This window comes from Poromitra crassiceps (assembly GCF_964638095.1).
Source record: "Poromitra crassiceps genome assembly, chromosome: 5".
Taxonomy (NCBI): Eukaryota; Metazoa; Chordata; class Actinopteri; order Beryciformes; family Melamphaidae; genus Poromitra; species Poromitra crassiceps.
Window position 1 is genome coordinate 3,979,852 of NC_139642.1, and position 20,443 is coordinate 4,000,294.

The 20,443-nt window shown below is 46.0% G+C and overlaps 1 pseudogene across 1 annotated transcript in view; it reads right to left on the minus strand.

The window, feature by feature from the left end:
- The window catches only part of LOC310776261 (intermembrane lipid transfer protein VPS13C-like), a 93,635-nt pseudogene extending 73,415 nt beyond the window's left edge, over positions 1 to 20,220 (minus strand). The window contains exons 1-15 of the transcript in view: positions 20,209 to 20,220; positions 17,706 to 17,873; positions 16,435 to 16,739; positions 14,800 to 14,950; positions 12,663 to 12,795; positions 12,443 to 12,561; positions 12,001 to 12,170; positions 11,014 to 11,093; positions 10,706 to 10,938; positions 8,745 to 8,837; positions 7,431 to 7,664; positions 1,823 to 1,954; positions 1,379 to 1,468; positions 953 to 1,108; positions 8 to 275 (exon numbers count right to left, since the gene is read on the minus strand). The product of the transcript in view is annotated as an intermembrane lipid transfer protein VPS13C-like (transcript). The remainder of the gene's footprint in view (positions 1 to 7; positions 276 to 952; positions 1,109 to 1,378; positions 1,469 to 1,822; positions 1,955 to 7,430; positions 7,665 to 8,744; positions 8,838 to 10,705; positions 10,939 to 11,013; positions 11,094 to 12,000; positions 12,171 to 12,442; positions 12,562 to 12,662; positions 12,796 to 14,799; positions 14,951 to 16,434; positions 16,740 to 17,705; positions 17,874 to 20,208) is intronic.
- Between the last annotated feature and the right edge of the window lie 223 nt (positions 20,221 to 20,443).

Below are 20,443 nucleotides of genomic sequence, written 5' to 3' on the forward strand. Positions count from 1 at the left end.
GACTGACCGATGGTGAGGTTGAAGAGGCAGCTCTCCTGGCGCTGCAGGGTGGACAGTTTGCCCCGGGACGACGAGGCGGACGCTGAGTGCTCCAGGTCCATGCTCTGGCCCACCGCCACCTCGTGCAGCTTCCCCCGCGCCGCCGCCGCATCCACCAGACGCAGGTTGGCGCCGTGCTGCACGATAAGCGGGATCCCCAGGGCGTTCCAGATGGTGAACGGGGCTTTCTCCTTCACAGAGTAGTCGAAGGTGGAGGCCGTTCCTTCAGAGAACGCCTGGGCAAAAACAAGAATGTGTCTGTCCGGCTCCTCTCTAACTCCACAGTGATCCAGCATACAGCCAGCTCATACATCTTTGAAATGTGTTCTAAACGTGTTTATCAATTTTCCAACCCAGTTTAGATGAAATGCACAGACTTCTCAGTAGGAACGGTTATCTTAGCTGTTGGCACAAATGTGTTGCTGTTTCTAGCGGCCGGAAAATCGGTTATTGCAGCTTGCAGTTATTTGCAGCTTATCCCTCTCTACCTGAGCATTGTGGGTCAGTGTTGAGGTTGAGGCTTACTTTGGAGGATGGTGAAGACACCGAGGATGAGGCTTACCTTGGAGGTTGGTGAAGACACTGAGGATGAGGCTTACCTTGGAGAGGTTGGTGAAGACCTTGAGGAGGAGTCTTACCTTGGAGAGGTTGGTGAAGACCTTGAGGAGGAGTCTTACCTTGGAGAGTTTGGTGAAGATGTTGAGGTAGAGTCTTACTTTGGAGAGGTTGGTAAATACTTTGAGGTAGTCTTACCTTGGAGAGGTTGGTGAAGACTTTGAGGTGGAGCCTTACCTTAGAGAGGTTGGTGAAGACATTGAGGTAGAGTCTTACCATGGAGGTTGGTGAAGACGTTCAGGTAGGGCCTTACCCTGGAGCTGGAGGTTGGTGAAGACGTTGAGGTAGAGAGTCTTACCTTGGAGAGGTTGGTGAAGACGTTGAGGCAGGATTGCGACACAGTGATGTTCATGGTGTCTTTGGAGCAGATGGTGATGACAGTGCGAGGTTCAGGGAGAACGATGAAGTCGTCTCCAGGAACTGGACTCTTGTCCTGGACCGGGTTGTTCTTCATCTGCAGGATCAAACATATCAGACACTGTGTCAGATCCACACTCAGTTTGGACACAAAGAATGCAGAATAATTCACCCAGATCAAGAGTGAAGACATGGAATGCCTTAATATAGACCTTTATACAGTATAAAGCAGTGTGTTTGTGTCAGTGTGTGTTGTGTCAGCAGTCTAACACTGCTGTCTGTCTCCACAGTGTTAGCGCTGTTAGCTTAAACAGACACAGTGTTAGTGCTGCTAGCTGAAACAGAAGCTAACTGCTAACAGTCTCACCTCCAGCATGAGGTTCCACCTGCGTTTCCCGCCATCCACTCTCTCTATCAGTGGCTCCCAGACTGCATGGCTCTCATTAAAGTAGTTTACCTGCAGACACACAGGACATATTATTATATCATTATTTATACATTCAACTTCTGGATTGCTGACAAGACTGTTAGGATCAAGATGAGAACAACATTGTTTATTACAAGGCTTTGTTGAATATCAATCAACAAACTTTTTTCACTTTTGTGTCTTTATCATGCAATCAAACAGAATAGGTTTGAGAGCAACACTGAATTTTTTTTTTCAAGTAAAAAAAAGTGATTAAAAAATATATTAATGTGATGTGCAAATCCATCTCATGTCACATGATGACACATCATGAGTGAGCTAAAAATGATTCACTGCACAGGTATTTCCCTGAGTCAGTAAAATGTGAGTGATCCCCACAGTCACCTCCAGCGTCATGTCTGCGTTTAGGTGCAGCAGGGAGGACCAGTTCCTGGCCGAGCCACTGAAGGAAGACTCAGCCAGCAGCAACGGGACGGTCCTGTGGCCCAGCCCCGAGTCCAGAGTCACCTGGACCACCTGTCAAAGACAACACACACGTTACACAGAGCATACTGAACTACACAGGCCCGAGTCTAAAGTCACCTGGACTACCTGTCAAAGACAACACACACAGAGCATACTGAACTCCACAGGCCTGAGTCTAAAGTCACCTGGACCACCTGTCAAAGACAACACACACAGAGCATACTGAACTCCACAGGCCTAAGTCTAAAGTCACCTGGACCACCTGTCAAAGACAACACACACAGAGCATACTGAACTCCACAGGCCTGAGTCCAGAGTCACCTGGACCACCTGTCAAAGACAACACACACAGAGCATACTGAACTCCACAGGCCTGAGTCTAAAGTCACCTGGACCACCTGTCAAAGACAACACACACGTTACACAGAGCATACTGAACTCCACAGGCCTGAGTCCAGAGTCACCTGGACCACCTGCCAAAGACAACACACACAGAGCATACTGAACTCCACAGGCCTGAGTCCAGAGTCACCTGGACCACCTGTCAAAGACAACACACACAGAGCATACTGAACTACACATGCCTGAGTCCAGAGTCACCTGGACCACCTGTCAAAGACAACACACACGTTACACAGAGCATACTGAACTCCACAGGCCCGAGTCTAAAGTCACCTGGACCACCTGCCAAAGACAACACACACGTTACACAGAGCATACTGAACTCCACAGGCCCGAGTCTAAAGTCACCTGGACCACCTGTCAAAGACAACACACACAGAGCATACTGAACTCCACAGGCCAGAATCTAAAGTCACCTGGACCACCTGTCAAAGACAACACACACGTTACACAGGGCATACTGAACTCCACAGGCCCGAGTCTAAAGTCACCTGGACCACCTGTCAAAGACAACACACACGTTACACAGAGCATACTGAACTCCACAGGCCCGAGTCTAAAGTCACCTGGACCACCTGTCAAAGACAACACACACGTTACACAGGGCATACTGAACTCCACAGGCCCGAGTCTAAAGTCACCTGGACCACCTGTCAAAGACAACACACACGTTACACAGAGCATACTGAACTACACAGGCCCGAGTCTAAAGTCACCTGGACCACCTGTCAAAGACAACACACACGTTACACAGAGCATACTGAACTACACAGACCCGAGTCTAAAGTCACCTGGACCACCTGTCAAAGACAACACACACGTTACACAGGGCATACTGAACTCCACAGGCCCGAGTCTAAAGTCACCTGGACCACCTGTCAAAGACAACACACACGTTACACAGAGCATACTGAACTACACAGGCCCGAGTCTAAAGTCACCTGGACCACCTGTCAAAGACAACACACACAGAGCATACTGAACTCCACATGCCTGAGTCTAAAGTCACCTGGACCACCTGTCAAAGACAACACACACAGAGCATACTGAACTCCACAGGCCTGAGTCCAGAGTCACCTGGACCACCTGTCAAAGACAACACACACAGAGCATACTGAACTCCACAGGCCTGAGTCTAAAGTCACCTGGACCACCTGTCAAAGACAACACACACGTTACACAGAGCATACTGAACTCCACAGGCCTGAGTCCAGAGTCACCTGGACCACCTGCCAAAGAAAACACACACAGAGCATTCTGAACTCCACAGGCCTGAGTCCAGAGTCACCTGGACCACCTGTCAAAGACAACACACACAGAGCATACTGAACTACACATGCCTGAGTCCAGAGTCACCTGGACCACCTGTCAAAGACAACACACACGTTACACAGAGCATACTGAACTCCACAGGCCCGAGTCTAAAGTCACCTGGACCACCTGCCAAAGACAACACACACGTTACACAGAGCATACTGAACTCCACAGGCCCGAGTCTAAAGTCACCTGGACCACCTGTCAAAGACAACACACACGTTACACAGGGCATACTGAACTCCACAGGCCCGAGTCTAAAGTCACCTGGACCACCTGTCAAAGACAACACACACGTTACACAGAGCATACTGAACTCCACAGGCCCGAGTCTAAAGTCACCTGGACCACCTGTCAAAGACAACACACACGTTACACAGGGCATACTGAACTCCACAGGCCCGAGTCTAAAGTCACCTGGACCACCTATCAAAGACAACACACACGTTACACAGAGCATACTGAACTACACAGGCCCGAGTCTAAAGTCACCTGGACCACCTGTCAAAGACAACACACACACGTTACACAGAGCATACTGAACTACACAGACCCGAGTCTAAAGTCACCTGGACCACCTGTCAAAGACAACACACACGTTACACAGGGCATACTGAACTCCACAGGCCCGAGTCTAAAGTCACCTGGACCACCTGTCAAAGACAACACACACGTTACACAAAGCATACTGAACTACACAGGCCTGAGTCTAAAGTCACGTGGACCACCTGTCAAAGACAACACACACAGAGCATACTGAACTCCACAGGCCTGAGTCTAAAGTCACCTGGACCACCTGTCAAAGACAACACACACAGAGCATACTGAACTCCACATGCCTGAGTCTAAAGTCACCTGGACCACCTGTCAAAGACAACACACACAGAGCATACTGAACTCCACAGGCCTGAGTCTAAAGTCACCTGGACCACCTGTCAAAGACAACACACACAGAGCATACTGAACTCCACAGGCCTGAGTCCAGAGTCACCTGGACCACCTGTCAAAGACAACACACACAGAGCATACTGAACTCCACAGGCCTGAGTCTAAAGTCACCTGGACCACCTGTCAAAGACAACACACGTTACACAGAGCATACTGAACTCCACAGGCCTGAGTCCAGAGTCACCTGGACCACCTGCCAAAGAAAACACACACAGAGCATTCTGAACTCCACAGGCCTGAGTCCAGAGTCACCTGGACCACCTGTCAAAGACAACACACACAGAGCATACTGAACTACACATGCCTGAGTCCAGAGTCACCTGGACCACCTGTCAAAGACAACACACACGTTACACAGAGCATACTGAACTCCACAGGCCCGAGTCTAAAGTCACCTGGACCACCTGCCAAAGACAACACACACGTTACACAGAGCATACTGAACTCCACAGGCCCGAGTCTAAAGTCACCTGGACCACCTGTCAAAGACAACACACACGTTACACAGGGCATACTGAACTCCACAGGCCCGAGTCTAAAGTCACCTGGACCACCTGTCAAAGACAACACACACGTTACACAGAGCATACTGAACTCCACAGGCCTGAGTCTAAAGTCACCTGGACCACCTGTCAAAGACAACACACACGTTACACAGGGCATACTGAACTCCACAGGCCTGAGTCTAAAGTCACCTGGACCACCTGTCAAAGACAACACACACGTTACACAGAGCATACTGAACTACACAGGCCCGAGTCTAAAGTCACCTGGACCACCTGTCAAAGACAACACACACGTTACACAGAGCATACTGAACTACACAGACCCGAGTCTAAAGTCACCTGGACCACCTGTCAAAGACAACACACACGTTACACAGGGCATACTGAACTCCACAGGCCCGAGTCTAAAGTCACCTGGACCACCTGTCAAAGACAACACACACGTTACACAGAGCATACTGAACTACACAGGCCCGAGTCTAAAGTCACCTGGACCACCTGTCAAAGACAACACACACAGAGCATACTGAACTCCACAGGCCTGAGTCTAAAGTCACCTGGACCACCTGTCAAAGACAACACACACAGAGCATACTGAACTCCACATGCCTGAGTCTAAAGTCACCTGGACCACCTGTCAAAGACAACACACACAGAGCATACTGAACTCCACAGGCCTGAGTCAAAAGTCACCTGGACCACCTGTCAAAGACAACACACACAGAGCATACTGAACTCCACAGGCCTGAGTCCAGAGTCACCTGGACCACCTGTCAAAGACAACACACACAGAGCATACTGAACTCCACAGGCCTGAGTCTAAAGTCACCTGGACCACCTGTCAAAGACAACACACACGTTACACAGAGCATACTGAACTCCACAGGCCTGAGTCCAGAGTCACCTGGACCACCTGCCAAAGAAAACACACACACAGAGCATTCTGAACTCCACAGGCCTGAGTCCAGAGTGACCTGGACCACCTGTCAAAGACAACACACACAGAGCATACTGAACTACACATGCCTGAGTCCAGAGTCACCTGGACCACCTGTCAAAGACAACACACACGTTACACAGAGCATACTGAACTCCACAGGCCCGAGTCTAAAGTCACCTGGACCACCTGCCAAAGACAACACACACGTTACACAGAGCATACTGAACTCCACAGGCCCGAGTCTAAAGTCACCTGGACCACCTGTCAAAGACAACACACACGTTACACAGGGCATACTGAACTCCACAGGCCCGAGTCTAAAGTCACCTGGACCACCTGTCAAAGACAACACACACGTTACACAGAGCATACTGAACTCCACAGGCCCGAGTCTAAAGTCACCTGGACCACCTGTCAAAGACAACACACACGTTACACAGAGCATACTGAACTCCACAGGCCCGAGTCTAAAGTCACCTGGACCACCTGTCAAAGACAACACACACGTTACACAGAGCATACTGAACTCCACAGGCCCGAGTCTAAAGTCACCTGGACCACCTGTCAAAGACAACACACACGTTACACAGGGCATACTGAACTCCACAGGCCCGAGTCTAAAGTCACCTGGACCACCTGTCAAAGACAACACACACGTTACACAGAGCATACTGAACTACACAGGCCCGAGTCCAGAGTCACCTGGACCACCTGCCAAAGACAACACACACGTTACACAGAGCATACTGAACTACACAGGCCCGAGTCTAAAGTCACCTGTACCACCTGTCAAAGACAACACACACGTTACACAGAGCATACTGAACTACACAGGCCCGAGTCTAAAGTCACCTGGACCACCTGCCAAAGACAACACACACGTTACACAGAGCATACTGAACTACACAGGCCCGAGTCTAAAGTCACCTGGACCACCTGTCAAAGACAACACACACGTTACACAGAGCATACTGAACTACACAGGCCCGAGTCTAAAGTCACCTGGACCACCTGCCAAAGACAACACACACGTTACACAGAGCATACTGAACTACACAGGCCCGAGTCTAAAGTCACCTGGACCACCTGCCAAAGACAACACACATGTTACACAGAGCATACTGAACTACACAGGCCTGAGTCCACAGTCACCTGGACTCTGTGTTGTAGTACTTGTAGTCCAGGACTCAGACCCAAAGTCCAATTTTCAGGAGTCGTGATTCGACTTGCACTTGAGGCACTGATGACTCAAGCATTCATGCATTTGGACTCGGACGTTGGAGACAAGGACTCGCCGGTCGGACTTGTTAACTGATAAAGACCGTTTTTTGTCAATTAAGCATTGATGGGAGTGAGCGCTGATCGCCTCGTGTCGTGATGTCGCCACTGAGGACTCAAGAGGATATAAACGTGGCACCTTGACGTCGACGGCGAAGCTCTCTCCCTGGTTGCGTGCGTCCGGCTCGGTGAAGCTCTCCGTGGCCTCGGTGGCCTGGTCCACCCCCAGGAACCAGTAGTTACAGGCGTAGATGTTCATGACAGACCACAGGTCTGTGACGCCGGGCCGCGCCTCCTGGCTCTGTTCGCTCTGAGGCTTGGCCGTCATGGCCGCCGTTATCGTCATCACTGTGTTCAAGATGACCGGAGAGATCTGCAGCAGAGGAGTTCACAGGAGTTCACCTCAAAGGTTCTGCCACACAGCAGCTTTCTCTCATCCTGCTCTCTGGGTGAAGGTTGTTCATCTTTCCTAAGGAGTTGATGGTCTCAATCACTAGTTTCAAGTCTTCTTCAATACAGCATGATGTTCATTTAGAATTGTTGTGTACATTGTAAATATTCTTATATGCATTGGTACAGCACAAGTTAGTATCAAAGCATTGGGTTATTGGGGTAATATTGGAATGTATTATTAGGAATAAGTATTGATAGGGATATGTGGGTTGATTTATGATATTGTGTGTGTATGGGTAAGTTTGTATACGTATGTGTATATATATACATATATATGTATGTATGTATTTGTATACATGAGCGGGTGTGGAGGAGCGTGGGAGTTGGTATGTGCATGTATATGGATGTATACATTTGTTTATGAATGATTTGGGGGCAGGACTCGATAAGCCTACAGTAGGCTTCTTCCGGCTCCTTTTCAAACAGTTCGCCTTTTCTTTATGTTGGAGTTTACGTATTTTCCTTTTGCTGAAGTCTATTGGACTGTTATGTTTACTGTTTTTTTTCATTTTATGTATCGTTTTAACGGTTTGAAATAAATCGTTTCAATCAATCAATCAATCAATCAATTTAGTAAATTATGGTCCCTAGAAGATAAAGCGGACAACACTTTTGGGCGTGATTGACAGGTCGCCTGTCCAGTGATCGCACAGCTGGCCGATCACTTGTCCAAATTCACATCACCTCTGTCTCCAAATAACCAAGATGGCGACGGTGAAAATGCTAACCTCCAGACTTCCAAACACAAGTCTAAAAACCAATAGGTGATGATGTCACGGTAGCTTTTTATACAGTCTATGTTTAATTTACATGTTACTACAAACTATAACAAACACCAGGAGTTTACCCATATCCAACGTTGTTTTTACTCCTGGCCTTTGTTTCATTATCAGTTATTTTAAATGACTACCGGCCACTTTTGGAGGAAATGCATCTATCCATCTACCTATCTATACATACTATCATACATATAAATAAGATACATTTCAGCTGAAAGTACCTTGACGAAGACTTCCTCCACTGTCACAAAGCCGGTCAGTGGTTGGTTGGGCTGGCTTTTGGTTTCCAAAGCGACTGAGCAAGGCCTCAACACCTATTGGCAAAGAATGACATTTCTATCAGTCAATATACTATTGGATTTGCAAAGTAACACAACTCTTTGACTGCATAATAAAGTAAAGCAGGAATGATGTATTGTTGTAGGTTAACCCAGAAGTTAGCATTGTGCTGGTTCCCTCGTCTGGAAGCCAATGGCATTTTTGCTATAGGGATTTTTGGTTAGGTGCCTGAAATAAGATCTGTGGTTAACTCATTCACCGCCAAAGACGTCTTTGACGTGTTATCAGGAATAGCCATCCACGCCAAAGACGTGTTTGACGTGTTTTTGTTTTTATTAGTGCAGCGCGTAGTTCAAACACTTCCCCAGCCTGTGACATGTTATCAGGTCCCTAGCCACAAAGACAAGCCGACAGCACGTTATCAAACACATACCGCAGCTGTTGTTTTGAAATGAGCAGGAGGAAAAACAGAGAAACGCGCTTCCTTGTGAAGTTGTGCAGAGAGGAGAAACGCCATTGAAATGCCCCTCGGCGCGCTCCACGAGCTGATCGGCTTGTTGCAGGGCAGCGGACATCGATCGTTCGCGGTAGTCAAACCCGTGACCAACATGATCGATCCTGGTCCCTCGACCCCGTTCCTGTGTCCCAGCCCGAAAGAGACGAGACGGAGTCACAACTGTGTGAGTTGGAGGAGAACAGCAGCCTCGCCACAGAAATGGCTTTCACACAGAGTGAAGCAGCACGGCCACTTTCCTGTCGAGGGCGAGGAAGACTGGACTGACTCCAATGCGACAGGACCCGGATGATCTCGCGGTAAGGAGTGTGTGTGTGTGTGTGTGTGTGTGTGTGTGTGTGTGTGTGTGTGTGTGTGTGTGTGTGTGTGTGTGTGTGTGTGTGTGTGTGTGAGAGAGAGACTACACTGATCTCTGCATTCTATTCTATGATCACACTCACTCACACTGAGTAAACTGTATTGTTGAATGTAAAAAAGGCACTTCATGTATATATATATATATATATTTTTTTTTTCATTTGTGTCATAACGAATAATATTTACATGTCTGATGTCAATACAGTTCAAAATAAAAGAATTGAGAGCGAGTTCTGCCTGAGATTGTGTGATTTACAAAAAATGCCATTTTCTGCAATTTATCTTCTCAGAGAGACCTTTTTGGTGAAAACAGGGTGTATATAAATGGCTATAAGTAGAGTACAGAACATGCTAAAAGCTCACTTTTTTTCCCCTGGTGAACCCAGAGACGTACATCTTCATTTTGAGGTATTGCAAATCACTTTGGTGCTAATAGATAATTTACTGTGGGTCTTGAAAGATGACCAACAATTATGAAAATCTTTGGCCTGTGCTAAATATTGGCAGTCCTAAACTGGCCATGAATGAGTTAACAAACGTTTATGAAACTGAGACCTTTGTGTTCAACACGATAACCTTCACAAATTATCACCACTTTTATGATTTTTGAAGCGTAAATCTGATGGCCAAAACCCACAGATTTTCAGAAAACACTTAAAAAGTCATAGTGTTAAATTGTGAAGATGATCTTGCTGAACACAAAGGTCTTTGTTTCATAAACTGTTGTTAAGCACAGACGTTATTTCAGTCATTTAACCAAAATCCCCATAGAAAAACACCATTGACTTCCAGACGGGTTTTAGGACTCATCCCTGCGGCTCCATAAAGACAGAGAAATAACTCCATGTCTCTGTGTGTGTGTGTGTGTGTGTGTGTGTGTGTGTGTGCCGGTACGTGAGCGTGTGTGTGTGTGTGTGTGTGTGTGTGTGTGTGTGCATATGTGTGTGTGTGTGTGTCTCTGTGTGTGTGTGTGCCGGTACGTGAGTGTGTGTGTGTGTGTGTGCGTGCATGTGTGTGGCGTGTGTGTCTCACGGTGGTGATGCCCTTGTGCTCTGGGCTGTGGAGGAAGGGGCAGGCCAGGAGGCGGAGCTCCCTGAGGTTGGCCATCATGCTGTGGGCTCCGCCCTCCTCCGTCAGGCTGACGTCACACTGGAAGGAGGCCACCAGCGAGGGGGCGTCGGCCCGCAGCAGGTCGGCCACGAACACCACCTCCGGGTCGACCACGACCGCCCGCAGCCGCGTCCGCTTCCACTGCTGCTCAGGGGCTGAACATTCAAAATCGGTGAGATGAAAAAGTGAATTGCGATGCTTTCCCCCCCAAACTGGCATTGATGTCTTACTGGCGTTGGAGGCGGAGCCTCCGCAGGGCGTTGGGTGTCTTACCGGCGTTGGAGGCGGAACCTCCGCGGGGCTCGGCCAGCTGTTTCAGAGGCGGGACATCAGAGCGGGACATCAGAGCGTGTTAATGTACTACTATATTATTATTATTATATATATATTATTATATTATGTTAATGTGGTCACTTACTAACTTATGAAAACCTGGCTCGTAAATATTACTGTCTAGGAATTGTTATTAGGGCCAATTTTCGACCTAGCTTACAATTAGCTATACGCCATCACCTAGTTCTTACCCTACGTGATGCATTCAACTTGATTATATGCCTCACTTGATTATGTGTTTGTGAGTTTAACCAATTCAGTTGTCTAGGGCCAAGGTTTGTATCTTTTTACTGGACTCTGTGTTGTTGTTTTATTTATTTTATTTTATTCGTTTATTTGGCAGGGACAAAAACATTAAACCCCATAGGCTACTTTCCATCTGGAGTCCCTGCGCAGGTGGATACAAAGGCCATTCAGAGTTAAAGGTTGTTTGCTGACGTATGTGGAGTGGACTGCATTAGCTAACGTTAGCTAATGTTAGCCTGTGTGGATCTTCTTCTTCGCTGGTGTATTTACTGTATTCTGTATTCACCTTTCTTTCCATCAAGCAATCAATAATTAAACTCCTACTCCACTAATAGTAATAATAATAGTACAAAAAAACAGAGTATAAAATCATTAAATTAGATATCAAATTAAATAAAAAAGTAATGGGTAACACTAAAGGGTACCTTATTTCAGAGTTAGTTGATGTTTAATAAGTATTAACTAACCTTTAATTAACAGCCTTGGTCATAAACTTGCTCTAACCTTAACCTCAGTGAGGCCATGCCTCAAACCAACCTCAATACCTTAGTTAACATGAACAGCATAAGTAATGATTACTACACATTGGTTAACTGTTAATTAAGGATTCGTTATCGCTATTTAAGCAGAGGTCTCACCTGGAGCTGACGCGGGTCATGGCAGTGCGCAGGTCGTCCAGCGTGCAGCCGCTCAGCACGGTGCTGAGCTCCATGCTGCCGTCGCTCAGCAGCTTCCCAGACGCCTGCAGCTTGTGGAGGGCCAACTCCCCCAGACGCAGGCTCTGCTGCCGCAGGCCCAGCCCAGGGGACTGCAGGGAGGGCAGGGGAGAGAGCAGGCCCAGCCCAGGAGACTGCAGGGAGGGCAGGGGAGAGAGCAGGCCCAGCCCAGGAGACTGCAGGGAGGGCAGGGGAGAGCGATGGTGAAGGGTCAGACATCATGGGACAGATTCATAGACGTATGAAAACATATGGACTGAGTCACTTGCAGGCTAAAGGTGAGAATGATCCCTCTGTTCTTACCAGAGCCAGAGACTCACCTGTTTGGGGGCGTGGCTGTACAACACCAGAGCCAGAGACTCACCTGTTTGGGGGCGTGGCTGTACAGCACCAGAGCCAGAGACTCAATGTTGAAGTTGAACTTGACAGTTTCCTGAGGCTCCTCCTCCTGATCGCTGATGTCACTCTGCTTCTCCGCGCCGCCTGAGGGCAACATCACACACAGTTTACAGCCAGATCTTCTCGCGCGCGCGCGCACACACACACACGTGCGTGTGTGTACCTGTGTGTGTGTGTGTGTGTACCTGTGTGTGTATATGTTGTGATGTGTAGGCTCTCTGCCTGTGTGGATGCAGCAGGGGCTGGGCTCTCAGCCTCTCCCAGGTTCTCCATCAGGATCCTCAGCAGAACCTTCAGGTCGTCCTGACTCAGCGCCACCTGGAGGCGCAGGAAGCACAGGAGGTACAGCTTTTAGCCTGCTTTCTCCCCACGACTTTCACTTTTAATCCAGAGGTTTAATCATGCTTCAGTCCATAGTTTTCCTCTTCAGGTAAAAATGTACGGAAGCCATGAGAGGCAATTGAGAACACAAATCTGGGAATCCATTTTCCAAGTCTGATCTAACTAATGTAGTTTAGGCAGCATTAAGTTCAATTGTCTTTTCTTTTTTCATCGGTGAAGTAGGGGGGGAAATGGCATAACTTGCTAACACAATGTATGTACCTTGGAAGAAGAAATTGATGCTTTCAGTCCTATGTAGAACATGGTCTAGTGGCGCACTCTTGTGGTCGAGAGGTATTACAGCGACATACATTTAGAAACATGCGCCTGACAAAAAAAAGGCAAATATCCCCCCGCTTGTTACATATATTATTTTATTTTATTATTATTTGAAGGAAGTTAGATTTTTTTTCTTTTCTTAATTGCCTGCCAGGGCTTCCATAAAAAAAACTTTGAATCATCCACTAGAGCTACAGGCTGTCAACAGACATACCAACTGATCCAGCTAAACTAACTAAACACCGTCAGAGTCAAGCTGTCACCGTACAGGAGGGTACAGATCGTACCTTCAACGGCTGCAATGTGGACCGTGTGCAAAAACAAGAGCACAGGAGTTAGTGACAGGCTGTAATTATGCAAACACCCAGAAGGTCCCTTCAGTGAGTGTAGAAATATATACATATTAATTCCAGGGCCGTGTGTGTGTGTGTTTGTGCGTGCGCGCGCGCGCGTGTGTGTGTGTGTGTGTGTGTGTGTGCGCGTGTGTGTTGTGCGCGTGTGCGCGTGTGTGTGTGTGTCCTCCGCATATCTCCCCATTTATCACGGGCTTTAAGGTTTAGCACAAACTGTAAAAATCTAACTCACCACTGTGTTCTCTACCAGAAAGTGGGCTGGCCATCCCTGACTCTACGTAGGCTGAGTCACTGGTATCTTTTTATTTATAAGGCGATATTAAAACAACTCCCAAATTATTTGTGTACATACATTGTCCAGCAGAGCAACAACAATTACTCTTTATGCTCACAAAACCTGTTTTTATTGAATGTGAAAAGGGCTCGTACAGAGTATGGTAAAAAGGCGTTTTAGTTCTCAGCACCGATGGCATGGAATGAGCTCCAGAAGGACCTGAAATTGCAGGAGCTGGTCTCATTAAATGTTTTTAAAACGATGGTTAAAGGTAGGGAGGCCAGTGAAAGTTGCAACTGTTTTTTTTCTTCATAGTTGAACTTGCTTTTATGAATGACTGAATGTATGTGTACCATGTAGTGTAGTAATGTTATGAGATGTTTGTTGTGGCGTCTGCAACTTGTATAATTGTATGCTGCTTTTCTTGGCCAGGTCCCTCTTGAAAAAGAGATTCTTAATCTCAATGAGGCTAACCTGGATAAATAAAGGTTAAATAAAAAAATAAAAAAATCTCTGCAATCATTCGTCCGATCGACTTCAAAACTTGGCGGGTGCGCTGCTGGGGACCGGATGGGGTGCAGTCCGGAATTGTGTGTAATTCGGGCATGCACATAGTCATAGGTAGTGGCTATCAGCCAAATTGTTCTCTTAAACATCGCTATCGGCGCAGAATTTTGCAATCGGTGCGTCCCCAAATTGAAATGTTATGTATTAACATTAACCATAACAACAAGTTAGGTAAAGCAATATTTTAGTGGGTTTGTGGAATGTATTGTGCAAGTCTAAATGTCCCAACGTGTTGTTTAAACGCTCTGAGCAATAACATCGTCTCGGTAGCGTCCATGCTGCTTCCACATTACGACTTAACAGCTCATGAACCCACTGAAGTCAGAAGCTTGAGGATTTCCCAACTCGGGAAATGGGACCATCTGAATCCAGCATTAAACCCTGTCTGTAAAGCAGATGTCCCTCACAGGACAATAACGATGTGAAGTGAACTGAAGGTTCCTCAGCCGGCTGTAGACCCGCTCGTACCTTCATGGGCTTCAGGTCTCCGTCAATCTCCACGACTGCCATCTTGTGGTACCAGGAGGCGGCCAGGTTCCTCTTGATGCTCAGCGTGAGGTTGAGTGGCTCCAGCAGCTCCGAGCTGGGCCCGCCTGACGCCACAGGGTCCATGCAGATCCTGCAGAACCACAAACCAACAAACCAGTGAGACAGTCTCTTGCTGAATCCAGAAGCTAGGGCTGGGCAATAGATGGATAGTATATGGATATGGTGATATCAGACTAGATATGGGGCTCTATTCTCCCACAGGCCATCGGCGCTATTACGGGCCTTAACCGCAAAAAAACGTGCCTTGCGCCTGTTTCGGCAAGATAGCAATAGGCTTTAGGCTGCCAAATGCGCTTTAGGCCGAATGGGCGTGGCGCAGTCCCAAAGTGGGCGTGTCGGCGCTAAATACCAGCCTAGTCATATCTTGGGAGCTGGCCTACATTTAGCGCTTTGCGCTTTTGAAAAGCAGGCCTATTCTTTGCCTTCACTGCTTCTTCTCTGTCACCCTTCTCTCTCTCTCTCTCTGAGTTCCCAGCATGCATTGTGTTTCTTCATTTCGCTACTAAATAGCCACCAAATGAGCCAAAATAGATATAAAAGGTAGTTCTAAATTAATGTGTAATGGTAACACAGCCTGCCATTGTCAGCATTTCAATATTGGACCAAATAAAACCTCGAAATGAAAACACCACCCTATGTGAAACATATATGTCCTCCTGGGCATATATATACCCCTTGTCGAGTTAACGTGATTTAGAGAAGTAACAGCGGAACGCGCTTCGGAACGCGCTTCTAATGGCATCTGCTATACTGTGATGTTGGTCCAATAACTTGGCCCTATTTCACATTTAGTTTTACAATAAAAACACATTTATGCAATGACTTGACATAATGTAGGGTATATTTATGTGCATCATCCTTCCTGCAGCAGGCGAGAGAAAATGATATCTTTCTGGACAAACTTTCACCAATCTAATAGGCTATATTTTTCTAGCTGATGCATAGAACATTATTTTCACTTTGATCTTGCTATAGTGTAGCGTATTTACATGCTTGCAGTATTGAAACTGCAGTTAGATTGGTTTGAGAAGCATAATAATATGGAATAATAGCCTATAATGCAGACAGACAGGCTGGATGAAGGGAGGGGGGGGGGGCAGAGCGTTTGGCTTTCGTCTGGTTTTGCGGGATCACTGGAATTGGAGCTAAAAAGGCAAGCGTGCGATTCGTTTATTGCACTTATCCAATGAGCATGACGGTGCATAATTTTACGCCTAAAAGGCGTGGTTGTAATGCTTTGGGCTGCATCTAGCGCCAGCACGACGATATCAAGTGCGCCTTTCCACGCCCACTGCTTTGATCTGCGCCTGCCGCTCGGCCTAGAAACTGCGCCGATGCAACGATAGGGGCCATGGTGTTCGATTTTGGAGGTGTAGCTTCGAGAGACAGTCTCTAGTTTCCTGGCTGGGCGGGGTCCTTCGGGCCAACACTGTGTTTAACACGGAAAAATACCTCCACACTGTTCTTTGGTGAAATGTCCCTTTAATGAAAAATGCAATTTTTTCCACCGTGGTTTTTACAGAACCCAGAGCTCATCCCTGCAGAGCGACTGACCTGGAGAGTTTGAGCTGCGTCAGCTGGAGGTCCATGTTGTCGATGACAGCGGGCAGCGGGCAGCCATCCACGGGCAGCAGAGAGAAGCTATTCCCCAGCGTGATCAGACCCAGGTCCACCTCCAGCGCCTGGTGGGAGACGGAGGACTGAGGGATGAGGATGAGGGGGGCCTTCAGCCTGATGTCCATGGACAGACGGAAGCTCTTCTGGGCAAAGTCTCTGACGCTGGACGCTGCCTTCTCCGCCGCCTGGGCCGTCGCTGCACTCAGGGCCTCCTTCGCCGTCTGGAAGTTGTTGGTGAAGTTCTGAACGACAGGGCGCAAAAATAACAATGAGTTTATTTACAATAAACTACTACACCATATTGTGCGGTGGCCTGCAAAAACGCTTCACATGGTGAAAATTGATTTTCTTTTCTTTTTTATTTATTATTATTATTTTATTTCCATAAATTAGAAACTCTTCCCTATACAGTATATCACTTTTTGAATTACTGCTATAGCTCTCTAAGATCAAAGGTTATGAGTATTTTAATCTGTTATGTGTCTAAAAGTAAAACGTGGGAAAAATGGGTTTCAACATTCCACAAGAATTTTCTACAGTGGCATCCCACCAAAACCATAAACATACTTTCCCTTTTGTTTTATGAAAATAATTATTCACCGTGAGGTTCTATGGAAATGAAAGTAACCAAATCACTCAAAATCTCAAAATACCTGCATAGCGCGCCAGATGCCTAGTATATATATTTCCTCTAATATTAGCCGGGTCTCCAATAATGGCCGGGGGCATAATAACACATAAAGACCAGCCCCAAATACAGGAAAAAACTGCGATTGATCCAGGTAAACTCCTAGTGCCTGTTATAGAATGTAACTGTAGTTTGTAGTAACGTACAAGTGCCAAAAGATGGCGGCAGCTACATTTGAAGTACCATGGGGCCCATGCTGTCTCTGGAGCAAAGGCCTCATCTAAGCTAGTTTCAACTCCTTTTCAAGCTTTTACTCCTTCATGCACCTTGGTTTAAAGTTAAATAACAACATCTTTGTATTCCCAAGTGTCACCGAGTGAATTGGAGTCCTCGTGATAATTTCTGAGTCTTACATATACGGCATTTAAAACGGAAGGTGAAGGTTTTTGTTAAGAGAACAAAACATGACTTCTTCATATCCGTTTGATTTAATTTGCAAAGTTTCGACTGTAATGCTTCTCTGTCTCTATCCTCACATTGTTAGAGACACTGGACAGGTGTGATGTGGTGCGAGGCTCACCAGCAGAGACATGAAGAACTTGTGCAGGTAAACCACCTGGATGCAGCCCACGTTCAGCTTCACCCGCCCGTCCGTCTTGCTCATGTCGGCATACCCGGCGCCCTCTGTGGCGCTGGCAGTCAAACTCATGGAGAAGCTGAACACCTCGTCGCCCACGATGGAGATGGCCTGCCAGACGCAAAGATGATGAACTGAGTCAAGAGGAAAGTGTTGAGTGAAGAGTAACAGACTGAGGAGTATTTTCAGAGCAGCTAAAGTGATGAATCTGTTACACCAGTGATTCCCAGAGTGTGGGCCGTGGAGGTACTGCAGGTGGGCCGTGGAGGTACTGCAGGTGGTCCACGGGGGGGCATACCTGCCAACACTCATGATTTTTTTCCCTTTCTCCCTTTGCTTTCAGATCCTGCCCTCTGGTATGCTGCCCCTATATTTAAAACTAACAGGGACATCACTGGTCCACACTAACTCAAATTAATAACTCATTAACTCAAATCAACTCTCAATAACTGTCAAACTAGATGAATGATGAATAGTTTGACAGTTATTGAGAGTTGATTTGAGTTAATGAGTTATTCATACATTATATGTTATATTATATGTTACATTATATTATACTATTCATACATAGTCCTTAGCTTGCTCCTTGCTATTCGTGTTGCTGTAAGTTAACTCCAGGGTTCATGACAGAGTATTGGGAATGGGTGGAGTTCAGATATTGGCAGAGTATATGGATGGAAAAATATCTTGAAGCTTGGTATTCTTAAAGAGCCCAACACCAAATAGGGCAGCTATTGTCTAGAGGACATCATGTGTATCCCGTCAGTTACAGGAAAGGACTCATTCAACCTGCCTGTTCTCTTTCTTCCTTGAAAGGAAAAGTCAACCCAAACAGTAAAAAAAATAGGCTTTATATATTAGTAAAACATACTCATGCACTAATTGTGTATCAAATTCAAGCTAAAGTTGTGATTTATGGACATTTGAGCTGGGTGCCAAAACAGTGATGACACTTTTCTTTGCATACGATCCAGAGATCCACTTATTCAGTGTGATGGTCTGCAGTCTGAGGGTCCAAGGCAAAATGCTCAGCAGATCAGCAGGTTGTCAGTCTTCTCCACTCCAGGGAGCACAGCAAACAAACGGAAACAGAAACAAGACATCTGAACCACAAATTCTTTCAGACATACCTGTGGTGCTGCACTCATTCATTTAGGGTGTGTCTCGAACATCAAAAAGAGCTTTTTTAAGCTACAAACAAAAGGACAATCCAAGCACTCCAAATATAAAAATATAACCACCAGGAAGTAAATATTTAAGAAGCATTTATTGTAGGCTAGTGGCTGAATCATTAGAAATGCCAACATGTTTCGACCCAATTTTTTCGACCCTTAAATGTTCGTGGGTCAGGGTAGTATGCTATGCCTTCTGCATGTTCATCTCCAAGATTGGATTATGATGAAGAAGGGGGAGGGTCCATAGTGTAGTATTTTAAATTAAATCCAAGTTTTTTTTAAAGGTTTTGGTCTGAGTGAAATGTTATGTGGTCTCTCCTGTTTCTAAATATATCTGAACCGTTTGGGTTGACCAAGTAAAACTATTTGTATAAGCATTTTACGAAATGTCTATGAGAAAATAAATGGGGGATGAAAATCTCTGGTACAGTGCTGAAGCAGGAAGTGACGTTCACTTTGGCTCTCTAGCATCCAGTGTTGGGGGTAACTCATTACAAAAGTAACATATTACATGTAAGATATTAATTTGAGCAGTAACTCAGTAATATAACATTACTTATAGGATTTCAGTAATATTATACCAGTTACTTTGTCAAGTAACTCAAGTTACAAATTTAGTTAAAAAGAAATAAATCAAAGCACATATTTAAAAAAGATACAATCATTTCCTAATCAAACTGTTTGTTTTTATGCAAATGACCACTATAGATGACAATAAAAAAGGAAAATAATAACATTTAGAATTTTGGATTGTTTACACTGACTTCAAGGCGGTTGAATTTATTTGTCGGGATGGTTCCGGGGCATCGTTGTCATTCTGCTGCTGCTGTTGTTTTGGTAAAAGTAATGCAAAAGTAGTGAAATATGTAACGAGTTACTCTACACAGACAGTAATATTGTAAAGTAACTTATTACTTTCAAATGAATTGTAAAGTAACTTATTACTTTCAAATGAAAGTAACTAGTAATATGTAGTATATTACATTTTGAAAGTAACTTTCCCAACACTGGTAGTATATTACATTTTGAAAGTAACTTGCCCAACACTCCTAGCATCACAGTGATGAAGAAAAATACACAGAAAACACAAGATGCTAAAGCTGGCCAGAGATATACCCACCCACTCATTTGATTCCATCTGCAACAGGATCCCAGGAGTCTAGTCTGTTTAAAGCACTTGACAGGCAGCCGATGGAGGCACAGCTGAAACCAAAGAGAGCTGCAATGAGTGAAAAGGCTCCAATCAGTTGTCATGGTGGTGCCATTTTTACCTTCCTCAACATGGTCATACTTATTTTTGCCACTAGAGGGAGGCAAGCGCTAACAAAGTCAGTCTCACAAAAAGGAACATGAAATAAAATCCAACAATTTGCTCCAGAATGGCATGCATTTGTAACAGTGCGTACACAGTAATTTTTAATTACATTAGTGTCAAGCTGCTCACTCAAAAGTTACATGAGAGCAGTGCAGAGACTTAGTTACTTACTTAGACTTAGCTGACAGTGC